Source organism: Callithrix jacchus, chromosome 1, assembly GCF_049354715.1.
Source record: "Callithrix jacchus isolate 240 chromosome 1, calJac240_pri, whole genome shotgun sequence".
Classification (NCBI taxonomy): domain Eukaryota; kingdom Metazoa; phylum Chordata; class Mammalia; order Primates; family Cebidae; genus Callithrix; species Callithrix jacchus.
Genome location: NC_133502.1, coordinates 28,090,704 through 28,117,067, shown reverse-complemented (window position 1 = coordinate 28,117,067; position 26,364 = coordinate 28,090,704). Strand labels below are relative to the sequence as shown.

General features: G+C 50.7%; 1 long non-coding RNA gene across 1 annotated transcript; it reads left to right on the top strand.

Annotated features, from left to right (window-relative positions):
* Positions 1-3,101: 3,101 nt before the first annotated feature.
* LOC118152391 (uncharacterized) lies at positions 3,102-25,096 on the top strand. The gene is made up of 5 exons (XR_004741164.3): positions 3,102-3,960; positions 5,529-7,829; positions 13,009-13,099; positions 20,945-21,169; positions 21,312-25,096. It is a non-coding gene; the product is annotated as an uncharacterized LOC118152391 (long non-coding RNA).
* Positions 25,097-26,364: the final 1,268 nt, after the last annotated feature.

Below are 26,364 nucleotides of genomic sequence, written 5' to 3'. Positions count from 1 at the left end.
AGAGGAAAGCGGGGTGCGGGGGGTATGTTTCTTTCTTAAACCACTTTGGGAGGTCGGGGCAGGCAGATCACCTGAGGTCAGGAGTTTGAGACCAGCCTGGCCAACATAGTGAAACCCAGTCTCTACCAAAAATACAAAAATTAGCTGGGCGTGATGGCGGGCACCTATAATCCCTGTTACTCAGGAGGCTGAGACAGAAGAATCGCTTGAACCTGGGAGGCAGAGGTTGCAGTGAACCAAGACGGTACCATTCCACTCCAGCCTGGGTAACAGAGAGAGACTCCATCTCAAAAAAAAAGGTCAAGGAGCTATTTTGCTGAATTATGGAGTGAATTTGCCTCTTCCCTGGCCCAGGGACTCCTCATCAGGGAGCAGGTGAGAGCCTGGGATGGATAGGAGTGATCAGCTTGTCTGGTCGGGGGTGTCTGTGATGAGCAATGATTGCAAGTTATGATTTCCCATTTCTCTATGGGTGCCTTGGGCACAATTGCTCAGAAAAGTGACATCAAAATGCCCACAGTTCCTTCAAAACCTGCAGATCAAAGCAGCTTTCTCAAATTCCCATCTTTCATTCTGAGGTGTGATTTCTTCCTGCTGCGTAGCTGGTCTACCCTCACCATCCGAGATGCTTCCTCTCGAGCTGAGACACTGTCCTGCTTTAAAACCGTCTTCAAAAGGACACCCTGGCCAGTCACAGACGCCTCCTGTATTCGTGTCCTAGGGATGTGGTAATGAAGTGTCACACACTACATGGTGTACCCAGCAGAAGTGCATTCTCTCACCTTGCTGGCTACTGGAAGCCCAAGGTCAGGGACTACAGCCACTGCACCTGGCCCAATTTCCTTCTTTTAAGGACACTGGTGGTTTCACCTGAGCTCACCCTACTGCAGTGTAACATCACCTCGATTCCATCCACAAAGACCCTATTTCCAAATAAAGTCACATTCACAGCTTCCAGTGGACATGACCTTTTTGGGTGCCACCAACACTTACCACCATCTTTCCAGCCTGAAGCCAGAGGGCAGGGGTGGGATCCGGGGATAGGAGGTGGGTTTGGGGCCCTAGCACAGCTCAGGGAAAAGCTGGTGCATGCTCAGGGCTGTGGCCCTCAGCAGTGAGGGCCTAGGGTCTGGGGGACTCTGAGAGCAGGGCAGGGAAGCCGGGAGAGAAACTCCATCCAGCGGGCATCGGTTGCAGGCGTGTTCCTGGGGGGCAGAGGTTGCAGTGAGCCAAGACGGCACCATTGCCTGCCCGTCTCACACCAGCCCTGCATGGGAAGCTGGCAAACTCAGGACACTTTGGAGTCAACTCACATTGACTCCAAACGTCAGGGTCAGACGCAGCGGCCACCACACAGCAAGACGGGTAGACGGACAGTCAGGCAACGGTGAGACCGCACTAGGAGCCCGCCTGACGTCCAACTGGGCACTTCATTTTCACAGCCTAGCAGCGTTCCATTTTGCTGATTTTACGTAGGATCACTTACTTTAAAATAGAGATAGCATTTACGTTTTAGCCCCACGTCAGACTGTAGTGTGTTAATGAAAGGCAAATTCCAAAGTCCAATCCAGGGAGGGCACAGTAACATTTAAATAATTTACTCAGTTTTCTTGTGAACAGGTGAACATCTGTAATAGTTCTCATAGAAGATGTATTCGGGAGGCACGAACATACTTTTGTCAAAATCCTGTCAAATTTCAAGAGTAAATTATTTTTACAGGCCTGGTGCTGTGGCTCATGCCTGTAATCCCAGCACTTTGGGAGGCTGAGGTGGGTGGATTATGTAAGGTCAGGTGTTGTGAACTGACTTGCCCCACGTTGGGCGCCAGCTGTTGTGAACTGAACTCGAGCCTGGGAATCTTGTCCTGCGAGAGGGTCCCAAACCTGGAAGAGAGCGCACGCCGGAAAAAAAGGAGACAGAAAAGGTGAGGTCTGGAGGGCTACATGCGCTATGCTCATGCAGCAATTTTATTTTTGCAATGTGTTTCATTATGTATTTTTGAAGTTAAAGTTGTTTACACCAGATTAAAGTACTTAAGTTACAGTAAGCAAGTTACACCCAGTAAGTAAGTTAAGCGCAGTAAGTAGGCTACGCCCTGTAAGTAGGTTACTTCCAGTAAGTAGGTTACGCCCAATTGGTCAAGGTAAGTAAGTTACAGTCACGCCCTGTAAGCTATGGTAAGTTACAGTCACGCCCTGTAAGTTACGGTAAGTAAGTAACAAGGGTCCAAAATGAACACAATCAAGCAATAAACCATAAGAAGCCGAAAGTAGACACAATGCCTCCCAAGTCCTCATATCCATAAAGTAATGTCTATTAATTATTTAGAATAACATAGTCCCTCTCTCGGTTCCTGCTTTCCCTCAGCTGGACTCCCCCAACCAGGGATCTGTGTCTGGGCTCAAGCTCACCGTATGAGCGAGGCCCATTTCCCAGGGGCCTCACGCGGGAGCAATCCCCACAGATCCCTCAGTCAGGATTTCAAGACCAGCCTGGCCAACATAGTGAAACCCTGTCTCTACTAAAAATACAAAATGTAGCAGGATGCAGTGACGTGCGACTGTAATCCCAGCTACTTGGGAGTCTGAGGCGAGAGAATCGCTTGAATCCAGGAGGTAAAGGTTGTCGTGAGCCGAGATGGCGCCACTGCACTCCAGCCTGGGCAACAGTGTGCAACGATGTCTCAAAAAATGAAATAAAAAGAGGCAATAGAGACAGAAAAGCAAAATCTAATGCATGAACTTTCACTGGTTGTATAATACAAGGCGTTGGGGGACTATGGGGACATTCTGAATTTGGACATGATAGTGTTTGGAAAAACTCTGCCCCTACCGTGAAAGCTCTCTTTCCCTCCCCCACAAAGAGGCTCCCTTATCTCTCACTCTACATACCATTCTGGCCTTCCCGCCCAGCTGCAGCCACCTCCCGTCGGGCAACCAGCTGACCAATCACCACCTGCCTCATCAGCACTCCCCAGCTTCCCGCCGCCCAGCTTCCCGCCCAGCGGTTTAAACGGACCAACCGTTGCCCGCCACCTCGGCTCTCTCGGCTTCCCCACTCCTTCAGCCCCCTATAAAAGAACCCTGCTCCTCTGAGCGGCGGGGCTATTTTCCTCTTCTTCCCGGCTGGCCCACCTGGAGGCTCTTTCCTCTCAATAAAGCCTGAACTTAAGACTTTCTAACCTGCGGTCCGGTTTTTTTCCCGAACGAGCTCAGTCCTCCCGCAGAGGGTAGGTCGGACAGATAGGAGATGTAAGGAGTCATTACTTTCTTAGGTGAGAGAATGGGACGTTGGCTGTGCAGAAGAACATCCTGTTTCTTCAGAGACATGCTGAGGTCGCCGAGGTGAACCTCGTGATGTCTGCGTGAAGTGGCCCAGCAAAACAACAAAACAAAAAACCCAAAAAACAAATAGTTAAGCGTGGACAACGGGTTATTTCCAAACTTCCTCTAAAGCTGAGATTGCTCCTGACAAAACATTGAAAACGAGGAGTCTGACAAAAAGCTATTAGCGGATCACTCTGTGTTCAGATGCTTCCATAAGAGCCCTGCCTTTCCCAGTCGTCTGTCGGAGGGTGTGGGAATGCTGGCCACGCCTCCTGCCTGTGCTCAGAAGGGCTCTGGCATGGCCGTCAGTGTCACGGATGCCCGCTGCTGTTCAGTGATGGCGCTCGGGCAGGCAGGGACCATCCCTGACTTCCCTCCCCATCTGTAATCTTTCTCCTTAATTGGCATCTTACTTGTGAAGTGAAATCCACATAATGCTGGTTGCTCTGGGGCAGAGTTGGTTTGGAGACGTTGCTGGGGCAGCCATGGGAGGCCACGCCCTGACCTTCCTGATGGGAGGTTGCCTGGCCTGAAGTTTATTTTGAAATACATGAAAGCAAGATGGATTGGTAGACAGAGGGGTGGATGTGATCAATCGCCCCCTGCTAGCCTGTAGGAGAGGGTGGTGGGCAGGTAGGTGCTCACTGATGGATGGGAGGTTGCCTGTAGGAGAGGGTGGCGGGCAGGTGGGTGCTCACTGATGGGAGGTTGCCTACAGGAGAGGGTGGCGGGCAGGTGGGTGCTCACTGATGGGAGGTTGCCTACAGGAGAGGGTGGCGGGCAGGTGGGTGCTCACTGATGGGAGGTTGCCTACAGGAGAGGGTGGCGGGCAGGTGGGTGCTCACTGATGGGAGGTTGCCTACAGGAGAGGGTGGTGGGCAGGTAGGTGCTCACTGATGGATGGGAGGTTGCCTGTAGGAGAGGGTGGCGGGCAGGTGGGTGCTCACTGATGGGAGGTTGCCTACAGGAGAGGGTGGCGGGCAGGTGGGTGCTCACTGATGGGAGGTTGCCTACAGGAGAGGGTGGTGGGCAGGTAGGTGCTCACTGATGGATGGGAGGTTGCCTGTAGGAGAGGGTGGCAGGCAGGTGGGTGCTCACTGATGGGAGGTTGCCTACAGGAGAGGGTGGCGGGCAGGTGGGTGCTCACTGATGGGAGGTTGCCTACAGGAGAGGGTGGCGGGCAGGTGGGTGCTCACTGATGGGAGGTTGCCTACAGGAGAGGGTGGCGGGCAGGTGGGTGCTCACTGATGGGAGGTTGCCTACAGGAGAGGGTGGCGGGCAGGTGGGTGCTCACTGATGGGAGGTTGCCTGTAGAAGTGGGTGGCGGGCAGGTGGCTGCTCACTGGTGGGAGGTTGCCTGTAGGAGAGGGTGGCAGGCAGGTGGGTGCTCACTGAGCCATTCTTGCAGCTTTTCTGTATTTAAAATTTTTCATAACAAAATATTGGGGGAAATATTAAGCAACAGAACTGAGATCTGAACCAAGGCTCCAGGACCTGGGTTCCCAGCTGCGGTGCTCCAACACCCTCAGGCAGGGAGGGGTTTGATGGAATTCACGTGGCAAAGGCATCGTAGGCCTTCATGCAAACGGAAAAGTGTGTGGCCAGCCCTCCTCTCCAAGATGGGACTCAGAGGCAGGAAGTGACTTGCCCAAGCTCCAGGGAAAGGCTAGGCTCATTCCCGACTTCCCACTGCGGGGTGCGGCCACAAATTAGGGGTGCCTTGACACCGCATGGAAGCGCCAGGCGACAGCCTGTGATACTGTCTGCCTGGCGCACGTGGCCCCAGGACAGGCCCTCTTGTCAGCTGCAGGCCTCCAAGTGCCGGGCGCCTTTCCTTCTGGTGCCCGCTGGGCTGGTCTGCTTTTGTTCCCGTGTGGAGCGCTGTTCTCCGTCTTCCACTGTTACCTGCTCCTCTCTGAACACAGGAGGTTTATTGAACTGCACAGGAAGCGTTTACCCTTGAGATTAAACATCTTCTGGCTTCACTTCTATTTTTAATACCTCCGATTCATACAGCTCTTTCCTTCCATGAGGTCAGCCTTTCCCAGACTTTGCCAAATGAATCCTCCTGGACTGGAGTATGGGGGTGATGGGCATTGTGAACCAAAGGTCATGGGTCAAAAACCACAACCTCAGAGGAGTTGTGTGTGATCTGAGAGTGGTCACCGCACCTGGAATAGAGTCTTTATCTCCTCTTTCAGGGACCTGGGAGACCAGTGCCTGCTGTGGGGACCCGGGCGTGGTGTGGAAGCAGGAATGCCGGCAGCTCAGCACTGGAAGCAGCAGCCTCTGCCTCTGACCCACAGGGAAGGTGACAAAGCTGGGGCCGTGCTGGGGTCACCGTCTCCAGCCAGGGCCTGGGCTGCATGAGCCCCGGAAACTCCATGTTTCAGGAGTTACCATTCCATTTCCTAGGAATTGATTTTATTTATTTATTTATTTATTATTTTTAATGGAGTCTTGCTCTGTGGCCCCGGCTGGAGTGCAGTGGTGCAATCTCGGCTCACCGCAGCCTTCACATCCCGGGTTTAAGCAATTCCCCTGCCTCAGCCTCCTGAGTAGCTGGGATTACAGACATATGCCACCCTGCCTGGCTAATTTTTGTATTTTTAAGTAGAGACGGGGTTTCATTCACCATGTTGCCCTGTCTGGTCTTGAATTCCTGACCTCGGGTGATCTGCCTGCCTCAGCTTCCCAAAGTGCTGGGATTACAGGCATGAGCCATCATGCCCAGCCTATGAAGTAATTTTAAATTACCCACCTGACTTCTTGCTCAAGTTATACAAGCCTTTCCTCACCCACAGCAATTCCGTCTTTCAAGGAAATTAGCCTGTAAAATTTACCTCAAGCTGAGAGGCCTAGAAAAGTCTGTAAACGGTCATCCCTTTTCAGGGGACATTGGCACAGGCAGTGCCTGCTCTGGGGGCACGGAACAAGCTGAGCCAAAGGACCCACCATGTGGCCAGATCCCAAGAGCGTCACCTGGGTGCGGAGTGGACAGCCCTGCAAGCCTGGAGCTGCTGCCGGGGTGGGTGGACACCTCCGTCCCCATGTCCCCATTGTGTGGCGCCCAGGCCCTAGTGAGCACCCCACAGGGAGAAACCCGCAATTCCAGTGGTTCCCAGGCTCCCCCAGCCTCTTTGAGACTTCATGGAGCCAGGCAAAGAGGCCGGCTGGCCAGTTTTTCTAGAAATTCCATCAATGCTGTGGATGGGTCTCACTGAACCTACAGCAAAGTTCACCACGTCCAGGTGGACTGGAAGGGTGTTCGGGCAGACCCACCCCAAGAAAAAGAACAACAACGAAGACTCTGCCATGCGGCATCGGCAGCCAGTCGTCTAAAGCAATATTCCCTGTAAGATGTCTCATTTCGTCTTCAGATTAAGGAAGGATAAGAAAGGATAGGAGTTCCTGAGTAGGAAACGTCCTCAGGAAGGAGGTTTTCAGCCGACCGTCCTGTCTGTTGTTTATGTATCCGTCCATCTATTCAGCCATGCATTCATTTATTTAATCTATTTATCTGTCCATCCTTAGTAACTGTTTTCAGGCAGACAAACCAAATTAATAATAACCCTTGCTTCATGTAGCACACTCACCATTGGCCAGTACTGTGAGCTACTAGTTAGCTGTTTATTCTGATAATGGAGATGCAGCATCTCTACCTCACTCACCCAAACAAAAGCCAGGATTTGGGCCACAACCTACCTTAAACCACACAGCTCCACCCTGCTCCCACACAGTCCCCTGGCTCTTCACCCCCGCGTGACCATCATCCTAAATCCCATGTCCCTGCTCCCCCACTTTCACTTTTTAAAAAATAGTTCTGCACCCATATGTATTCCTAAAAAGTGTGTGTGCACGAACGAGCTTGACTTTACCAACCTGGTCTTGTACTTTCTGCAGTGATTTTAGCCTTTCTCTTTGCATTACGTTGCTGAGTTTCACCATGTTATGTCACCGCACTGCGTTCATTTGGACAGCTACGTAATCATCCACCATATGACACAGTGCCAGAAACTGTGAAAGACTGAGATTTCAGCACTTGTGAGCTGATGCACCAGCCTGCAGTTTCACGGATGCTGTAGGAGGCATGCGATTCCAAGGTCCGAGAAAAAAGGCTGTTACTCCTGTCACAGGCAGCATGACATCTGCATCTTTATGGCAGTTCCTCTTGTCTTCCAGTGCCATAGGGTGAGTGCATGGGCACAGGTGGGTGCCCCCACACACAGCAGGTGCATTACAGAGAGGAACTCTGAGCTCAGAGGATGCAAATCTTCTATCATCGGCAGGAACGTGCCCACCTTTTGTTCCAGAGAGAAACTATCTGTATCTTTCAAGGCTGTTTGCTATACGGTCATTCTGGAAAAGACAGCTTTGGACAAAGCAGTTATGTAACAACATGAGAGACCCATGGGGAATTCGCTCCCAATGTACACTACAGACTCTTCACGCTTTCAACATGGAGGCACCACAGCCAACAGAACAGAGACATCTCCAAGATGGTAACTACTAAGCTTTATCAATCCAATTATATCTTTTTTTTTTTTTTTTTTGAGATGGAGTCTTGCTGTGATGCCCAGGATGGAGTGCAATGGCCTGATTTCGGCTCACTGCAACCTCTGCCTCCCAGGTTCAAGTGATTCTCCTGCCTCAGCTTCCTGAGCAGGTAGAATTATAGGCACCCACCACCACACCAGCTAATTTTTGTATTTTTAGTGGAGAGGGAGGAGAATGGGTTTCACCACATTGGCCAGGCTGGTCTCGAACTCCTGACCTCACATGATCTGGTTGCCTCCACCTCCCAAAGTGCTAGGATTACAGGCATGAGCTACCACGCCCGTTCTGTACAATTATATCTTAAAGGAAATTAATTTGTTAGATTTTTAGCCCCTTGAGAGGCAGATGAGTTACGTTTTGAGATGGGCACTGGGACGGGAGGACTGTGGGGGCCTAGTCACAGGACATGGCATGAGAGGCTGCCGAGGGTGGTGGTGGCAGTGCTACACTCACGCTTCCCCTCCTGGGCAACTGGGTGACTGTGGCTACGTGGCTGGAGGGACGGAAGCCACTGCCTGCCTACAGGGCCAGAGCATCCGGGAGAAACTAGTTGATCTGATGGCACTTTTATGCTGTGCTGGTTCAGCAACGAAACAGGGACAGAGGCTGAAGGCAGCAGGAAGGAGGGGCCCAGGACTGTTGGAGGGGGGCAGGGTCTGGCACGGACACTGAGCTGAGAGACTTGGCATTTTCAAAAGTCTCCCTTCTCTATAAAAACCCTCCCTCCCCTTCACAGTAGGCCGGGGCTGGATGTGTATATCCCCAGGCACAGGGGCTCTCAGCTGGGGCAGTACCCTGTAATTTCCTGGGGCACAATAACCAAGTCCCATGCCCAGTACAAAACATGCCAGGTACTAAATAGGGGGTCGTTGAATCGGTGCTTAACTGAGTTGCTCAGATGCTTCTACTCCAGACTGCGACAGAAGGACCCAGAGCAGAGCAGAGCACAGCAGCCTTCACGGCTCTCCTGGGAGCGCCGCAGAAACCCCATGGCAGGGTCACAGCCCAGGCCATGGAGTCAGACACCTAAGAGTGGAGTCCCGGCCAGCTTGTTTTGAAAGTTCCCCAGGTGGGAGGCGGAGCTCCAGGGGAAAGACGTGAAGACTTAGCCCCACGTTTGCTGTCTGCACAGAATGTCAGCCAGACGGTGCTGGGCAGGGCAGGGCGAGGGGAGGGCCGACGCACACACGCCTTCGTCTGGTCCACCTCGTCCTTAGCGCCCTCCAAGCCTGTCCGGTGCCAGAGTCAGCTTTGGCCTTTTCTCTCTTAGCCACTGAAATCAATTAAAGCTTCCTGGTTCCTGCAGAACCCGCCTCGTTTCCACAGTGAGACACTTTGCGCTGTGAGGTGGCAGCTGAAGCCTCCTGCAGCAGAGGTGGCCAGTGGGCCCTGCAGGGGTGTTAGAGGACCCTGCCAGGTACCCTAAGGCGGCCTCAGGTCAGGGATTCTGCACTGTGGTCCCTTCTGCGGTTGCCGGAAACATGTAACAGGACAGGGTTCTGATCCAGACCCCAGCAGAGGGTTCCTGCGTCCTGTGCAGGGACTCAGGTAAGTCCACAGTGCGAAGTAAAAGCAGGTTGATCTGGAAAGTGGAGTGGTGGAGGTGCCGCTGCTCCACCAGCAAAGGACGTCCCCGAAAGGAACAGGCGGCAGCGCTGCCCAGGAAAAGGCTTGTGTGATGGCAGATGTGCTCTCTGATGAGGGTTTGCCATAAAGGTTTAATTTTCTTAATTGCTCCATTTTACAAGAATCGATATTGTCAGCTCTAAATCAGAACTAGGAATGCCTTTGTTCTCCAGGTATCAGCTCGTCTGGACCCTCCCAGGTATGGGTCTGTTTAGTAAACACCATGAATTTGTCCCTGACCTGTAAACGTCTGGAGGGAGGAAGGCCTGGCCTTCTGAGAGTGCAGCCCCAGCAGTCCCGGCCTCCTCTTCCCAGCCCTCACTCAAGACTCTGGCTGGAACATGTCTGACAGTGGCACTGTGTGAAGGAAACCCTGGCTTTGCAAAATCTCCCAGGAATTCTTCCCTGGGGCCTGGAGGCCACTCCGGCTGCAGCCCCTTGGATCTGTCTGCCAATGCCAAGGTGGGAAGGAGAACATCCAGGGCCTCGCCCTCCTCCTTCCTCCTCCCTGGCCTTATTCGTGGGCTCCTGTACCTGCTCCTCCTTCCCATGGAGGTTCTTCCTGAGGAATCCTGCACAGCCTCAGCTACCCAGTGGCAGAGCCTCCTCCCGCCCGTCTCCCATGTTTCTGTCACCTTCTTAAGGGTGATGCTGCTTGATGGTGTAAATACTGTTGACCTTCAAAAGCACGTTGGGCTGTGGGTGGAACAATGACACCTCGAGCCCTGCCTGTTGTGAACCCCATGGAAGCCAGGGCCTCACCCTAGAGGAGCAGCAGCGCCTCCTGGCTTCTGAGACTCAGGGTGCAGGAGGGTGGGTACGTCTGGGGGGCAGAGGTCCCACTGGAGCTTGTGTCCTGCACTGCCCCAGGTGCCACATGGGGACAAGCTGGGAACCAGGAGAGAAATGGGATAGTGCTCGGAAAATGGTTAGCTGGCAGTGGATAGCATTACCACATGCCTGCCTGCTCATTACTCATACAAATTCCAGGACCCAGACAACCCCGTGAGGTGCAGACAGCGACAGCTGTTGGTGCAAAGCACAGGCAGGGCAGACCCCGGCTGCTGGTGCTCGCCCTGGCTCCACCACTGGCTGCATGGTCTTGGGCAGCTCTTGACGTCTCCATGCTCCTGGCTCCTCCTCTGTCACACAGGAGTCAGTCATCCTGCACACTCGCCAGGTCACAGTGTCCTGGCCATGGTGCACACCCAAGGGCATGGGCCGTCATCCGCCATCCTCCCTGGAGGGGATGGACCCTGCAGATGGAGCCTTTGCTGGTCCTGCAGCCTGGAAGCAGCAGGGCTGATCTGCTCTCTGAGTTCTTCAGCCACACCCCTTGGAGGAGGGAGCCTGGATTCCAAGGCAGTGACAGGGAAGAACTGTGGTGTTTGTGGCCCCTGAATTCCTCAGGGTCCCCAGACTTGCACAAACCTGGGACGTGTAACTCAAGGTTGCCCATTCTCCCGACTGGCTGAGCTCCCTTTGTGAGATTTTCTGTCCCTTGTGGCTGAAAGCATTCTGACAGACACAGCTGGTTTTCCCTGCACTCTAGCACAGTCTTAAAATAAAAAGGGAAACCCAGTTCTACTAATTCTGGATTGGCAACTTAGTTCATTTGCATGAGTAATTGACAAACTTTAAGCACTGGCTTGATTGAAACTGCTAGTAAGCAGTGCTGAAGAGTAGAAATGGAAGCCTGGCAAGGAAAGAGGAACCCACTGGAAGGGCCGAAGACTAGAAATGGAAGCCTGCTGGCGAGGGAAGACAGAAGAGGAACCCACTGGAAGGGCCGAAGACTAGAAATGGAAGCCTGCTGGCGAGGGAAGACAGAAGAGGAACCCACTGGAAGGGCCAAAGACTAGAAATGGAAGCCTGCTGGCGAGGGAAGACAGAACAGGAACCCACTGGAAGGGCCGAAGACTAGAAATGGAAGCCTGCTGGCGAGGGAAGACAGAAGAGGAACCCACTGGAAGGGCCGAAGACTAGAAATGGAAGCCTGCTGGCGAGGGAAGACAGAAGAGGAACCCACTGGAAGGGCTGAAGACTAGAAATGGAAGCCTGCTGGCGAGGGAAGACAAAAGAGGAACCCACTGGAAGGGACAATCATTTCAATGCTAAATTAAGGAAAACACAAGATTCGATCTTTGAAAGAGATGTTGATTTTTCCATTGGAAAAACGTCAGGGGAAGAATAGAATTTGGAATCTACCATAAGCAAATAATCAGTATCAGCTAGATCAACTCCCATTTTGAAGATGCTATTTCTTGAGCAATTTTGCAATTAAAAATGTCACTCTTGTTCTATGATCTTTATCTCTAATGCCTCTGGGGCTTTCTACTGTTCCTGTGAAGATTTTCAAATTTTGAAATAACTGGGTTTGGCCCAGATTTCAGAAGGCCTGAAACAACTTAGATACCACCTAAAAACTGTTTTTGAATGTTTTCCTGCGGAGATTGACCACAGTTCTCTCTGGCTGTTTCAGATAAGCCGAGGATTGGGGTCTGAGCTGCACGAATCTTTGTCAGGTGGGAGCACACGTGGCTGCAGGGTGGGAGAATGTGAAGGAGTCACCTGTTCTCAGAGCGCGTCTTTCTGTTTTCTTTCGTATCCAGGACACCTTGGCTATCAAGAATGCTGTTGTTGAGTCCTGCCTCCGCTAAGTCTGGGGTGGGGGTCTTGGGGTCCCAGAAGTCCTCTTTCTTTTCTTACCTTCCTCTGACCACCTGTGGGCAGAAAGTGGGAGCAAGGGAGAGGCTGCCCTGCATGCGATACGTGCCTTGTGACAGCAGGCCATCGGCCCTGCGGGTCCCGTCATGGGTTCAAGAAAGAGTTAGGGGAGGGGCCACAGGTGGGGGCTGTTGATGCTTGGTGCTCTGCGGGGTGGGAGAGAGTAGGTGGGTGCCCACCCCACCCCAGAAGCCCCTGACTCTGGCTCATCTTCTCATCAGAGTAAGAGCTCCAGAGCCGTAAACGCACCCTGTCTTATTATTAAAGCAAACACCGCGTCGGTGCTGTCGAAGACAGAGGGGCTGAGGATTGAAAAACCAGAAAATTAAAAGGATCTGTGACCCTAGAATAGATCCCGTGCTGGGGAGAAGAGGACGCCGAAGGACGTTACGGGTCTGCGGTAACCCTGGAAGTCAGGCAATAGATTAGACAAGAATATTTTGTCAATGTTACATTTACGGAAATGGATAGCTGCGCTGTGGTTGTGTTAGAGAATAACTTTGGTTTTAGGAAAGACACTGAAATATTTAGAAGGTAAATGTTTACAGGCTACATAAAGTATTTAGAGGCCACAATATATGCAATTTATTCTCAAACAACTTAGGGGGAACAACATGTTTATATAGGAAATTTTACTCTTTTTTGATGTATATGATATTTACACATTTTATATAAATAAGTATCAGATGAGAGAGCAAAACAAATGCTAAGGCAAATAGGGCAAAATGTCAGCAGTCGATGAACTGGATATTCTTTGTACTTGTCTTGCAGCTCTTAAGTTTGCAGGTTTCTGCGCAGGAGGTGTAAAGGCTCTGGGCTGAGCTGTGCTGTGTCAAGGAGCAGCTCTGCAGCAGACACACAGGTGCGCTTTCTCTCCCACTGTTTCCTCCAGCTGCCATTTCTAGTGACCAAGGCACATTTCTTCATGTCTGCTTCATTTGCTAATTTGAGATGTAACATTGTGAAATATCGAGAAATATATATTTGGTCTTTGTCCCAAGTTCTCAGCACAGAGCCCCTAATTCCTGGAAGTTTCTGGAGTGATAGGAGCACCTTTTGTTCTAATGAGGTGCCTCTTGGTGGCCCCCGGGAGGGGGCTGGTCGCCAGAAAGACCGAGCTGCCCTGAGAAGCTAGAACTCTCAACTCCAACCCCCTGGGGGGAGCTGGAGATTGAGCTCCTAACTGATGACACCCATGTGACAAGACCACTGTGAAGTCCTAAACTAGGAGGTTGGGAAGCTTCCAGTTTGGTGAACACATGCTGGGGGTTGGGGTGTTTGTTGGGGTGCACCCCAGCTCCTGCCCTGGCACCTTTCTTCACCTGAGAGTTCATTCTGTGGTCTTTATACTAAATTAGTGAACATGAGTGTTTCTCTGCGTGCTGTGGGCTGTCATGTCTGCAAGCTATCAAACCTGAAGAGGGGCTCATGGGAACCCCTAATACGCAGCTACATTGGACAGAAGCGGGACTAAATTGGGAACCTGACCCGCTGCTTGAAACTGGCGTCTGAAGTGGAGGCAGTCTTGCAGGGCTGAGCTCTCAACCCATGGGCTCCCACTGACTCCACGTAATGCCATGACTGAGTTAGGACCTTGCATTGGCGTCTGGCGCATTGGAGGTTGGTGGGTGTGGGGGAAAAACTCCCCATTGGGTTTCGGTAGCATTCTGTAAGAGGAGAGAAAAACAGACATTTTTTTCCTCAGACATTATGAAATGTCTGTTTCTCTTCATTCTCTGTCTTGAAGTCCACTGAAATGAGGACAGCTGATATGAACATCGAGGTCCCGCGTTCTTGCACGAAGTATTTGTATGGCATATCCTTGGGCATCACTGGTTCTTAGCCCACTTGCGCTTTATATCTGGAGTAGGACTCCCGAGGACAGCAGACAGTTGGGCTTTGCATTTTAAAATCCAATCTGATAACGTCTGCCTTTTAATTAAAGTGTTGAATAATTAACACTTAAGGCTGGGTGCAGTGGCTTATGCCTGTAGTCCCAGCACTTTGGGAGGATGAGGTAGGCATATCAGCTGAGATCAGGAGTTCGAGACCAGCTTGGCCAACATGGTGCAAATCACATCTCTACTAAAAATACAAAAATTAGCCGGACATGATGGTGGGCGCCTGCAATCCCAGCTACTCGAGAGGCTGAGGCAGGAGAATCACTTGAATCAGAGAGGCAGAGGCTGCAATGAGCCAAGATGATGCCACTGCACTTCAACCTGGGTGACAGAGCAAAACTCTGCCAAAAAAAAAAAGATTGTTCCCCTCTCCTCTGGCCTTGTTGTTTCTGATGGGGAGTTAGCTATCCTTTGAATCATTGTTCCTCACTGTATAACGTGCCAGAGGGAAGACAGAGTGAGGACGTAGGGAGAAGACAGCTGTCTACGAACCCAGGAGGGAGGCCTCAGAAGGAACCAGTCCTGCTGACACCTTGGCCCTCCAGGATCTAGAACTGTGAGAAAGCAAATATTGACGGCTTAAGACACACAGCCGGCAAACTAACACACTGGGAAGCTGTTTCCTTTTTCTAAGTGTCAATTTCCCTAGAATTTGCCTTCTTTTGAGTCAATATTCAGGTAGTCGATGTTTTCTTCTTTTTTCTCGGAGAGGGTCTCGCTCTGTCACCCAGGCTGGAGTGCACTGGCACAATCTTGGCTCACTGCTACTTCTGCTTCCCAGGCTCAAGCCATCCTCCCACCTCGGCCTCCCAAGTAGCTGGAACCACAGGCACGTGCCACCACACCTGGCTGATTTTTAATTTTTGGTGGAGACAAAGTTTTGTCATGTTGCCCAGGCTGGTCTCAAGCTCCTGAGCTCAAGCAATCCCCCAGTCTCAGCCTCCCAAACTGCTGGGATTGCAGGTGTGAGCCCCTGTGCCTGGCCAAGTAGTTGATTTAAAACAACAACAAAAAACACAACACAATTTTGTCTTGAGTTTATGGTACTCTCTGCAAGAGGATTGGTTTGATAGGAGCTTACCCGGTCATCAATAGAGACAGAGATTCATAGTTTATTTACTTATTTATATTTATTTATCATTTTTTGAGACAGTCTCACTCTGTCACTCTGTCAGTAAAAAATTAACTACAGACGGTGACCACAGGTCAATATTCAAAAATTAACCTGTGGTCACCTTCGTCTGTAGTTAATTTTTTAACTTATAAAGTTTTCCGTGAGTAATAACAAGCTGGTGTGCAGTGGCGTGATCTCGGCTCACTGCAACCTCCACCTCCCAGGTTCAAGTGCTGCTGCCTCAGCCTCCCTAGTAGCTGGAATTACAAGTATGCAACACTCAGCTCCTTTTTGAATTTTTATCAGAGACAGGCTTTTGCTGTGTTGGACAGGCTGGTCTCAAACTCCTGAGCTCAAGCAATCCCCCACTCTCAGCCTTCTGAACTGCTGGGATTGCAGGTGTGAGCCACGGCACCAGGCCAGGGAGTTGATTTCTTTTTTTTAAAATTTGTCTTGAGTTTATTTTCTGAAAGACGACTGGTTTGATAGGAGCTTACCTGGTCATCACTGGAGACAGATCTTCAGCGTTTATTTATTTACTATTTTTTGAGACAGGGTCTCACTCTGTCACCAGGTACAGTGGTGTCATAACAGCTCACTGCAGCCTCTGTCTCACAGGTTCAAGCAATCTCCTGCCTCAGCCTCCCGAGTAGCTGGGATTACAAGCATGCACCATTACACCCAGCTAATTTTTGAATTTTTATTAGAAACAGAGTTTTGCCATGTTGGCCAGGCTGGTGTTGAACTCCTGACCTCAAGTGGTCTGCCTGCCTCAGCCTCCCAAAGTGCTGGGATTATAGGCGTCAGCCACCATGCCCAGCCCACAGTTTATTTTTGAATATTGACCTGTGGTCACCTTCATCTGTAGTTACTTAATTTTTTTTTTTTTTGAGACGGAGTTTCGCTCTTGTTACCCAGGCTGGAGTGCAATGGCACGATCTCGGCTCACCGTAACCTCCGCCTCCTGGGTTCAGGTAATTCTCCTGCCTCAGCCTCCTGAGTAGCTGGGATTACAGGCATGCACCACCATGCCCAGCTAATTTTTGTATTTTTAGTAGAGATGGGGTTTCACCTTGTTGACCAGGATGGTCTCGATCTCTTGACCTCATGATCCACCCACCTCGGCCTCCCAAAGTGCTGGGATTATAGGCGTGAGCCACTGCGCCCGGCCTTAATTTTTTTACATATAAAACAAACTTTTCCATAAGTAATAACAGTTTTATTTCTTCATGTCCAGTCCTTAATTCATTACTATTATTACTTGCCTTCATTCTGTATCTAGAACTTCCAGCTAAAAGGCGAGCATAAACGGTAACAGTAAACATGCTTTCTGCTCCTGATCTCAGGGAAAGCTGTTAACCATTGTGTGGTTAAGTATAAAGCTTGTTAAGGTTGTTCTGTAAATTACATGTTTGAGATTTAAAATGTTGTCATTTTAATTGCTGAGAACTTTGATCATGAATGGACGCTGAGCTTTGTTCCTTGCATCTTCGGAGATTGTCACACAATTTACTCCTGTGTTCTATTACTGTCGTGAATTATACTGATCGATTTTCTGATGTTGACTAATTTTGCATTCCTGTGATTAATTCTATTTAGTAATAATGTAGCATCATTTTACTTAGAATTACTACACCTGGTTTGCTATTCTTTTTTTGTTTGTTTGTTTGTAGAAAGTGATTTATTTAGAGAGGGAGAGAGAAACAGGAGGAGAGGGAAAGAAACATCTGACTCTCACTCACACTGAGTGAGAGAATCCAGAAAGATGGAATCCAGGAGAGAAAAGCAGCTTCCACGAGAGTGTTAGGGAGTAGAGAGAGATGGAGTTTAGGAGAAGACAGGCTTCCACGAGAGTGTTAGGGAATAGAGAGAGACTGAGTTTAGGAGAAGACAGGCTCCCACGAGAGTGCGGAGGGGGACTCCAGAGGAAAATCCAGGAGAGGGAAAGACGGCTCCCATGAAGGGAGTGTTCCTGGAAGGGGACCCAAACATGGAGTCCCGGTTTGCTTTTCTCAATATGATTTTTGCATCTACGTTTGTAAGAGATGTTGGCTTATAGGTTTTACTTCGGACAGTGTTTTTAGAAGTTTTGTACAAACGCTATACTGGTTTCAACAAGTGGGTGCACTTTCCTCGTTTTCTTCTGTCTCCATCAGCACACGTAAGACCGTTGTTTCCTGAAAGTTTTGGAAGAATTCACTGGAGAGGCATGTGGGTTCGGATGTTGTTTTGTGAGAAGTTCTAAAATTATGAATAACAATTTCCTTAATAGAAAAAGACTATTCAGGTTTTCTATATCTTCTTGTCTCTGTTGGGGTAAGTTATGTTTTCCAAGGCATTTGTCCGTTTCATCTAAGATGCTGAAGTACTTGCATAAAATTGTTCAACGTACCCTCGCGTTGTTGCTGCCATGTGTCAGAGCTCTGGTGACGTTTCATTTTTCATTTCTGATATTGGTAATCTGTGTGGTTTTAAATTTATTTTTATCAACGTTGCCAATTGTCTGGGTTTTTAAAAATTCTTCAAAGACATAAGTTTTTAACTCTTTATTTCCCACATCACTAGTTTCTGTTCTTATCATTACTTTTTTTCATATTTTCTTCTGTTTTATCTCCTTTCCCATCTTAACTTTTTTAATTTTAACTTTTCATTTATTTATTTTTGAGACAGAGTCTTACTCTGTTGCCGGAGTGCAATGGTGCAATCTCAGCTCACTGCAACTTCTGCCTCCTGGGTGCCAGCAATTCTCCTGCCTCAGCCTCCCAAGTAGCTGGGATTACAGGCACCTGTCACCATGCCTGGAGGATTTTTGTGTGTTTGTAGAGACAGGGTTTCACCATGTTGGCCAGCATGGTCTTAAACTCCCAGGGCTCCTGTAATCCCAGCTACTTGGGCGGCTGAGGCACGAGAATCTCTTGAACCTGGGAAGCAGAGATTGCAGGGAGCCGATATCACGCTATTGCACTCCAGCCCCTGGGCGACAGAGCAAGACTCTGTCTCAAAAAAAAAAAAAAAAAAAAAAAGAATACCTACTTTGTGTCATTGCAGTGGTTTGAACTATGGCTTGCTTCAGAACTGTTCAAAGGACCTTTAAAAGAATATATCTTTCATAGCCATTGGCTACACTGTTCTACATGTGTTTATGTTGGTAAGATTGTTTAAATCTGATGCTCAATTAGTCTTTTTTGCGGGAGGGGAGGAAGGAGTGGGTCAACTTGTTCCATGGCCACTGGAAGAGGAATATTCCATTTCCTCATTAATAATTTTTTTTTTAAGATAAGGTCTTGCTCTGTCTCCCAGGATGGAGTGCAGTGGCATGATCTCAGCTCACTGCAACCTCTGCCTCCCGGGTTCAAGTGATTTTCCTGCCTCTGCCTCCCGAGTAGCTGGGACTACAGGTGCCCATGCACACACCCGGCTAATTTTCATAATTTTTAGTAGAGACAGGGTTTCACCATGTTGGCCAGGCTCGTCTCAAACTCCTGACCTCAGGTGATCCGCCTGTGTTAGTCTCCCAAAGTGCTGGGATTACAGACGTGAGCCACCAAGCCCAGCTATTAAGAACTTTTTATTACACATTTCTTCCTAGGGGTTTTTTAGATATTCTTTTGCTATTTTTAGTGGTCAGCCTACAGTTATGGCATGTGTCCTTGACTTACCAAACTCTAGTAGAAGTGAGAGAGCACCTTTGCCCTCTGAGAACTCTTTTCTCCACAGGCACCCCACCCTGACCCACAGGATACTAGTTTCCTGAATTCTAATTTTCTGTATGTTTTAAAATAAACAATGTAGTGTTGTTATTTTTATACAATTTATTGTTCTTTAGCGTCACCACTCTCTGCTATCGATGTATTTCTTACTGGGATTCTATCTGGGACATTTTCCCTCCGCAGTAAATACTCCCTTTAGCGTTTCTTTCATGTGTCTCTGACGGTGGCCAATTCAGTCATTGTTTGCTTAATTGAAAAAAGCAATTAGGCAAAATTCCGCTGGGTACAGTGGCTCACACCTGTCATCCCAGCACTTTGGGAGGCCAAGGCAGGAGATTGCTTGAGGCCAGGAGTTTGTAACCAATGCTGGACAATACAGCGAGACCCCATCTCTAAAAATAATTTTTTAAAATTACCTGGGCATGGTGGCATGTGCCTGTGGTCCCAGCTACTCAAGAGGCTGAGGTGGGAGGATTCCTTGGGTCCAGGAGTGGAGGCTGCAGTGAGTTGTGATCAGGCACTGCACTCCAACCTGGGTGAGAGAGCAAGACCCTGTCTCTCTCTCTCTCGCTCTCTCTCTCTCTCACACACACACACACACTCACATACACACTTGCCCTGGCCTCGCTCAGGGCTGCCTCCCTCTGAGGACCTCATGCCTGTGGCCAGGTGGGTGTACTCGAGGCCCCTGGTGCTGCCACCGCCCAGCCCCCAGCAGAGAGGCCTGCCATTCCCTCAGCAGAGATGCCGCATCAGGGTTGGGTGCTAGGGGCAGAACCTGGAGCAAACTGGGTGACAGGGAGCCCCTGTGTGGGCCTGCACCCGCCTCCCTCCAACTCCTGCTGCACCATCACCAGGCCGGAAGGCACGAGTGTGGGAGGGGACTCTGACACCTGCAATTCATTCTGTCTTTCTGGGCAGCTTGGTACGATTGGGCTGCTATGAGCTGATGCCACCAACGGCGTCATTTTTGGACAAGAACGTGTTGCTTGGATCTGAAGGCAGGGAATTTGAGACCAAGGTGCCGGCAGATTCTGCCTGGAGGACTCTCCCCTCCACAGACCGCGCCTCCTGCAGGGCTCTCACATGAGGGGCGGGCAACTCAACTCCCTGGCACATCTTCTCTAAAGACACTCATCTGGCCTGGGGCGTGGCTCATGCCTGTAATCCCAGCACTTTGGGAGGCCAACGCGGGCAGATCTCCTGAGGTCAAGAGTTTGAGACCAACCTGGCCAACGTGATGAAACCACATCTCTATTAAAAATACAAAAAAATTAGCTGGGCATCGTGGCAGGTGCCTATAATCCCAGCTACTCAGGAGACCGAGGCAGGAGAATCACTTGAACCCAGGAGGCAGAAGTTGTGGTGAGCCAAGACTGTGCCACTGCATTCCAGCAAGGCGACAGAATGAGACTCTGTCTCAAAAAAAAAAAAAAAAAAAAGACACTAATCCTATGCATGAGGGTGGAGCCTCCCAGAGACCCCACCTTCTGGTGCCACCCCCTGAGGGGCCAGGATTTCCACACATACATGTGAGGGAGCCCCACACATCATACAGTAACCCAGGGGCAAGTTCCTCTCTGGAGCGGACATTCTGGAGAGTGTTCATGTGAGACAGACTCAGGTGCCCACTCCCGTAGGCCAGTGTCTCTGTCTCCAGCATCAGGAGGAAGCCACTCTGCCCGCTCTGGGGGTTCAGGGATACTGGGCAGCCAAGAGCCTCAGGCCATGGACTGCAGGCGTTTCCTCCCAGGTTGCAGTGCTCATCACAGGACCCTGACTTGGCCTGAAACACAAGGCTGTGAGCTCTGCTTTCTTGTAGCTCTGCTGCTGTTCAGCCTTGTAGCTCTGCCTGACCTTCCCCAGCGTCCCCATAGCCACAGGAGGCAGAGGCCTCTGTCAACACTGCCTCAGAGCCTCTGGCTTTCACAGGGAGCCTCGGGCTGAGGGTGGCTCACCAAGCCTGTCATTTCCTTTTTTAGGGGCTTCTAAGTCAGCCGACTCCACAGTCTGTAAGAGCCATTTCCTCCATTCCGTTCAATACCACAGCGACAGAGGAAGCCAACGTGTTTCTTTCCACCTGCTCCTCCCCCTGCACTTCCAGGGGCTCACAGTGTGTGGCCGCTGCGTGCCCTCTGACTGAGTGTGCATGTCCCTCCAAACCTCCCACGCTGAAGCCCCAACCCCCAGTGTGAGGGTCTTTGAAGGTGAGCCTTTGGGCATGATGGAAGTTTAGGTGCGGTCACAATGGTGGGGTTCCTGTGGAGGGATTCGTGTCCTTATAAACAGAAGAAGGTAGAGCACTGTGTTCTCTCTCTCTTCCTTCTCTCCCCTGCCATGTATGTGAAGATACAGAAAGGAGGTGGCTGCCCGCAAACCAGGAAGAGAGCCCTCGCCACCCAGTAAATCTGCCAGCACCTTGACCTTGACTTCCCTGTCTCCAGAACGGTGAGAGAGAAATTGAGCCACCCAGGCTGTTCTACTAACCTGGGCTGACTTCCAGACCGTCCACCGCGAGCTCTCAAACCCATCCTGAGGACACACTTTCCAGGCCACCTCTGCCATGGGCTCCTTTAGCCTGGGTTCCCCCGGATGGCAGAGCTGGGGTCAAGGGGCTGTGTGAAGGTGGTTGATTTGGGAAGGGAGGCAGCAGAGGGAGCAGCAGAGGGGGCTGGGAAGTATGGAGCGGGCAGGGAGGAAGAACAGAGCAGGCGGGTGCTGCCAGGCTGGCCACACTGTTGGTGACGGGCCTCAGGGGAGCCCTGTCCACCATGCAGGGGGGTGGGTGCAGTCCCGTTACTCATGGGTGTCCAAGCATTGCCACAGGGACTGTTGAAGGCCTCATGCGTCCAGTCTGGGGATCCTCCCCCCCGCTACTTGGGGAATGCCCCAGAGAAAAGTGAGGGAGACGCAGGGCCTCAGAGAGCAGCTCTGTGACACTGACCACCAGGGCAAGGATGAGAACACGAGGTGGGCCTTGAGGGGTTGGGGCAGACCCACAGCGGTGGCCAGTCACCTGCAGTGACTTTCTCCTAGCCCCACTTGGCTGGTTTCTGTTCCCTTCAGCTCTCAGATGGCCGACTGCCCAGTACACAGGGAGGCTCTGTTATTCTTCTTGGGGTTCCTTCCCTCATGCTCCCCCCTCCATAATTTGTAGCTCCAGTGTGGTTTACCTGTTGACTGTCTTTCCTTGAACTACAAGTCCAACTAGCCAGAGACCCGTACTGATTGTACATTCACCACCACACGAGTCACCCAGCAGAGCAGCTGACAGTTAATTCACCCGTGGGATGGAGAAAACAGCACCTTTGCGCAAGCTCCGCAGGCCCACTGTGGCCACAGCGTCCACCCTGCCTGGCGCCCCCTTCCTCTCCCCTCCTGGAACCAGCTCCGCAGGCCCACTGTGGCCACAGCGTCCACCCTGCCTGGCGCCCCTCTTCCTCTCCCCTCCTGGGACCAGCTCCGCAGGCCCACTGTGGCCACAGCGTCCACCCTGCCTGGCGCCCCTCTTCCTCTCCCCTCCTGGGACCAGCTCCGCAGGACCACTGTGGCCACAGCGTCCACCCTGCCTGGCGCCCCTCTTCCTCTCCCCTCCTGGGACCAGCTCCGCAGGCCCACTGTGGCCACAGCGTCCACCCTGCCTGGCGCCCCTCTTCCTCTCCCCTCCTGGGACCAGCTCCGCAGGCCCACTGTGGCCACGGCGTCCACCCTGCCTGGCACCCCTCTTCCTCTCCCCTCCTGGAATAACACCGAACACTCCACTTTCTCCATGAGGCTCCCAGGTCTGCAAGGCCCTGTTACTCTTCCCTCTTCCAGTGCTGAGGATGCTCGGGGGTTCCCATCGATGGCATTTCTGTCCATACCAGGGGCTGTGACTTGAGGGTTCACTGCTTTCCTCCAAACACAGCAGGCATTCCATCTTTACAACCAGCCTGGGCTCTACGTGAAATGTCTCCCCAGCCTCCGAGTAAATTGGGAAGTGCAGGCAGATCCCAGGCAGCAGCATGCAAGACAGAGAGACGACACTCTCAGCCCACACTTTCTCGTGCTGGCAATGAATGGGCAGCAGCTAAGCCTTTCTAAGGATGTTACAGCAGTGCCCAGCCCTGACCCCTGAGGGGTGGTGCCGCCATTCCAGGAACAAGCGCTGCTGCCTGAGGCACCGGCAGACGGCCTGCACCTTCCCCACAGGCCCAGTCCCACGGGTCCTCCAGATGGAGCCACGCATAGGCACCTACCATGTGGTGCCAGCCCTGGAAACGCAGGGGGAATCGAGTTTCTGCACATGGTGCAGAGTTTCCTTACCCGCCACACTTCACTGGCCTCACCCATCTTCCTGTGAAGGCCCCTTCGTGTCCAAGCCCGTTTTGGTCCTAGAATTCCCTCCAAGGTGCACACTGCATGTAGGTGTCCTGTCTCTCTGGCATCCTCCACCCATGATGAGTCCCCGGCCTTTCCTTGTCATGACCTGGACCATTTTGAGGTGTGCTGGCGACGTGTTGTGAAGAACGTCCCTCAGTCTGGGTTTGTCTGATGTGTTACCCATGGTGAGACTGGAGTTATGGGAAGACGTGCCCTTCCCATCACATCCTTCCAAGTGGTGCCCGGTACCCACGCGAACTCCTGGCAACAGACCATCCTCAGAATAATCTGGCCCACTTCTAACAGAGCCAGGGTTCTGCCATCCCAAGAGCTCCCTGCCTGGACAGCTCTGTGACCAGGTTGGTTGGACACTTTCATAAACGGCAGAATGGAGAACCCAAGTGACGTCTTGCTGAGTGATTCCTGGAGGAGGCGGATGATGCAGGATGGCTTCCCACGTGCTTGCTCGCTATGCTGGTGGAGTGAGCGTGTGCTCGCAGCCAGATGGGCCGGGGTTCAAATCTTAGATGGAGCAGATCCTTATCAAAGTGAGGTTTAATTTCCTTACCCACAAGTGGAAATACGACGTACGCCTCACAGATGATGGCAGGATTGGAAATCACAGCTGCAGTGTCCAGCAGCCCATGGGCCCAGAAGGGAGGCAGTGAGTTCTGGTGGTGCTCAGGCTGATGGCTGTGAATAAGTGGGGGAATAACATGGAGAGAAGCTGTAGGTGGAGCGCTCACCTCAGCCCTCTGGCCAGGGGAAGCTTCGTATGTTATTTACATATTTTTATCTCTGGAAAACTTTTCATATGGTATGTTTTATCTTCCCCCAAAGACTGTACAGTCTGAATGATAACAGCCAGCAGGTATGGGGTCCGCCTCGAGGTCGATGTTAAAACACTTCGCTTGTTTTTCCCATTAGGTTTAATTCTCACAACAATCTCAGCAGGTAAGAGCAATGATTAGCGCAGTTTGCAGATCAGGTGAGGGGGAATGAATCCTCCGTCTGTGCGTATTTTCTCCTCTCCACCTTCTGTCCCTCGACCGTTCCTAATACTCATCATTAACATCCTTCACGAGGCATCCACTTTTCTGGGAAGGATACTTTGCACGAAGCAAACCAGGAACACCTCCTCCTGGCCCAGCTCGTGGCTCCTTGGCACACCAGGACCTGTCCTGATTGTGGCTAATGTGTGAATTCCCTGAGGACAGGGGCTGTGGTGGGGTTCCCGCCAGGCTCCCACCCCACCAGAGGGCCTGGCGCACATAGGCCCTAAATAGACCTTTTGAATGAATGTGTGGAGGACCTGGGTTATGGCAGCGGACCCAGACAGGAAAGGGTGGACCCAGACCTCGGCAGGGAGAATGGAGCGACCCCGTGACAGGAAGGGGGTGACGGCAAGGACACAGGGACAGCGATGGGAGGCCTCTGTCAAGCCAGGACTAGTCTGTGGTTAAGAGAAGCTTCCGGGTAGAGGGTCCCAGGGCAGGCAGGTGAAACCCGAACCTAGAGTACTGCCGCGTCAACAAAAACGTTAGCAAATACTGCTGTGCTCCGTCAGGAAGGACGCTGGGAGCAGCAGAGCTCGTCTTCCCATCGATATCTGCACCTGGAAATCTATACATTCTTTTCATTGTCAAACTTGAGAAATAAATGCTAAAGTGAGTGAGAGTCCAGGAGGCAATTACTATTCTCATGTGTACAGAGAGATTTTTCACAAAAAGCCTGATAAAGGAAAATATTTGAGTTTTAAGTTTAAAAATAAACAAAAGCTATATCATAGAAAAATGTAATGATTAATGGATTAATAATACTCATTTACCTGATTTCAGAAAAGGAAGGCTAGAGAGCTGTCTGAAATCTGTAGACAGTCAAGTTTAATGGGAATAAATTCAGTGAATGTATACACACATGCACACACACACACACACATGTGCACACACACGCACAGACACATGCACACACACACGCACACACAGACACACACATGCGCGGACGCACACACAGACACATGCGCACGCACACACACGCACACACAGACACACGCACACACGCACAGACACACATATGCGCGCGCACACACACAGAACTCACATTATGCTAGGAGTCTCCCGGGGGGTGGCCGCACATTATAAACTAAGAGCTCCCCAATTCCCTGTGATGCTGGTATCGTCATCTCAGCATTACCTGTGAGCAGACTGAGCTCTGTAATTAAGTGGCAGTCGTCACTCAATTTGTAGCAGAACCTTTGAGGCAAAGGAAGCATTAACACATCCAGCAATAAAAAAAGTGAAGTTTGTTAGCACCCAAAATAGATTAGAACCAATATGCAAACCTTACTATGTACATAAACGATTTTTATTACTTTGTGCTGAACTTGAGAAATAGATGGATCCCACTTGAAAAATATATTTCTATGGCTCCATATTTTCAACAACGTATTTTTAAATTAGGCTATTATTTATACCTAAGTGTAAAATTATGCACGAACTCTTTATATTTACAACAAATCAAATAAGGCAAAACTATATAACCAATAACAACCTAATCAGCACACTTGTCATAACAGATGAGGTGCTTGAGTTTATCTAAAATACTAATACGTTGCCATGTTTCATACTTCCCTGATCCAACTTCTTTTTCTTTTCTTTTTTGGGAGGCCGAGGGGGGAAGATCACTTGAGCCCAGGAGTTTAAGACCCTGTCTCTACAAAAAAACAACAGAATTAGCTGGGCACAGTGATACACACCTGTACTGCCAGCAACATTGAGAAGAAGCGAATCCATGAAAGAATGTGGTTCTGTGTCACAGAATGCAGCACATGCTTTGAAACAGTATATGGTACTATCTCTCTTACAGCCATATGCCCAAGAATCAAGAGGTGCCTCTCATTCTTTTTTTTTAAAGAGAAAGAGAAAAGGGGGAGAGAGAACAGGAGTCTTGCTCGATTGCCCAGGCTGGAATGCAATCTAGAAATAGGTATTAAAAACCTCTTTTATGCTGATGATTGTGCTTAACAGCGGAGACAGGAAGG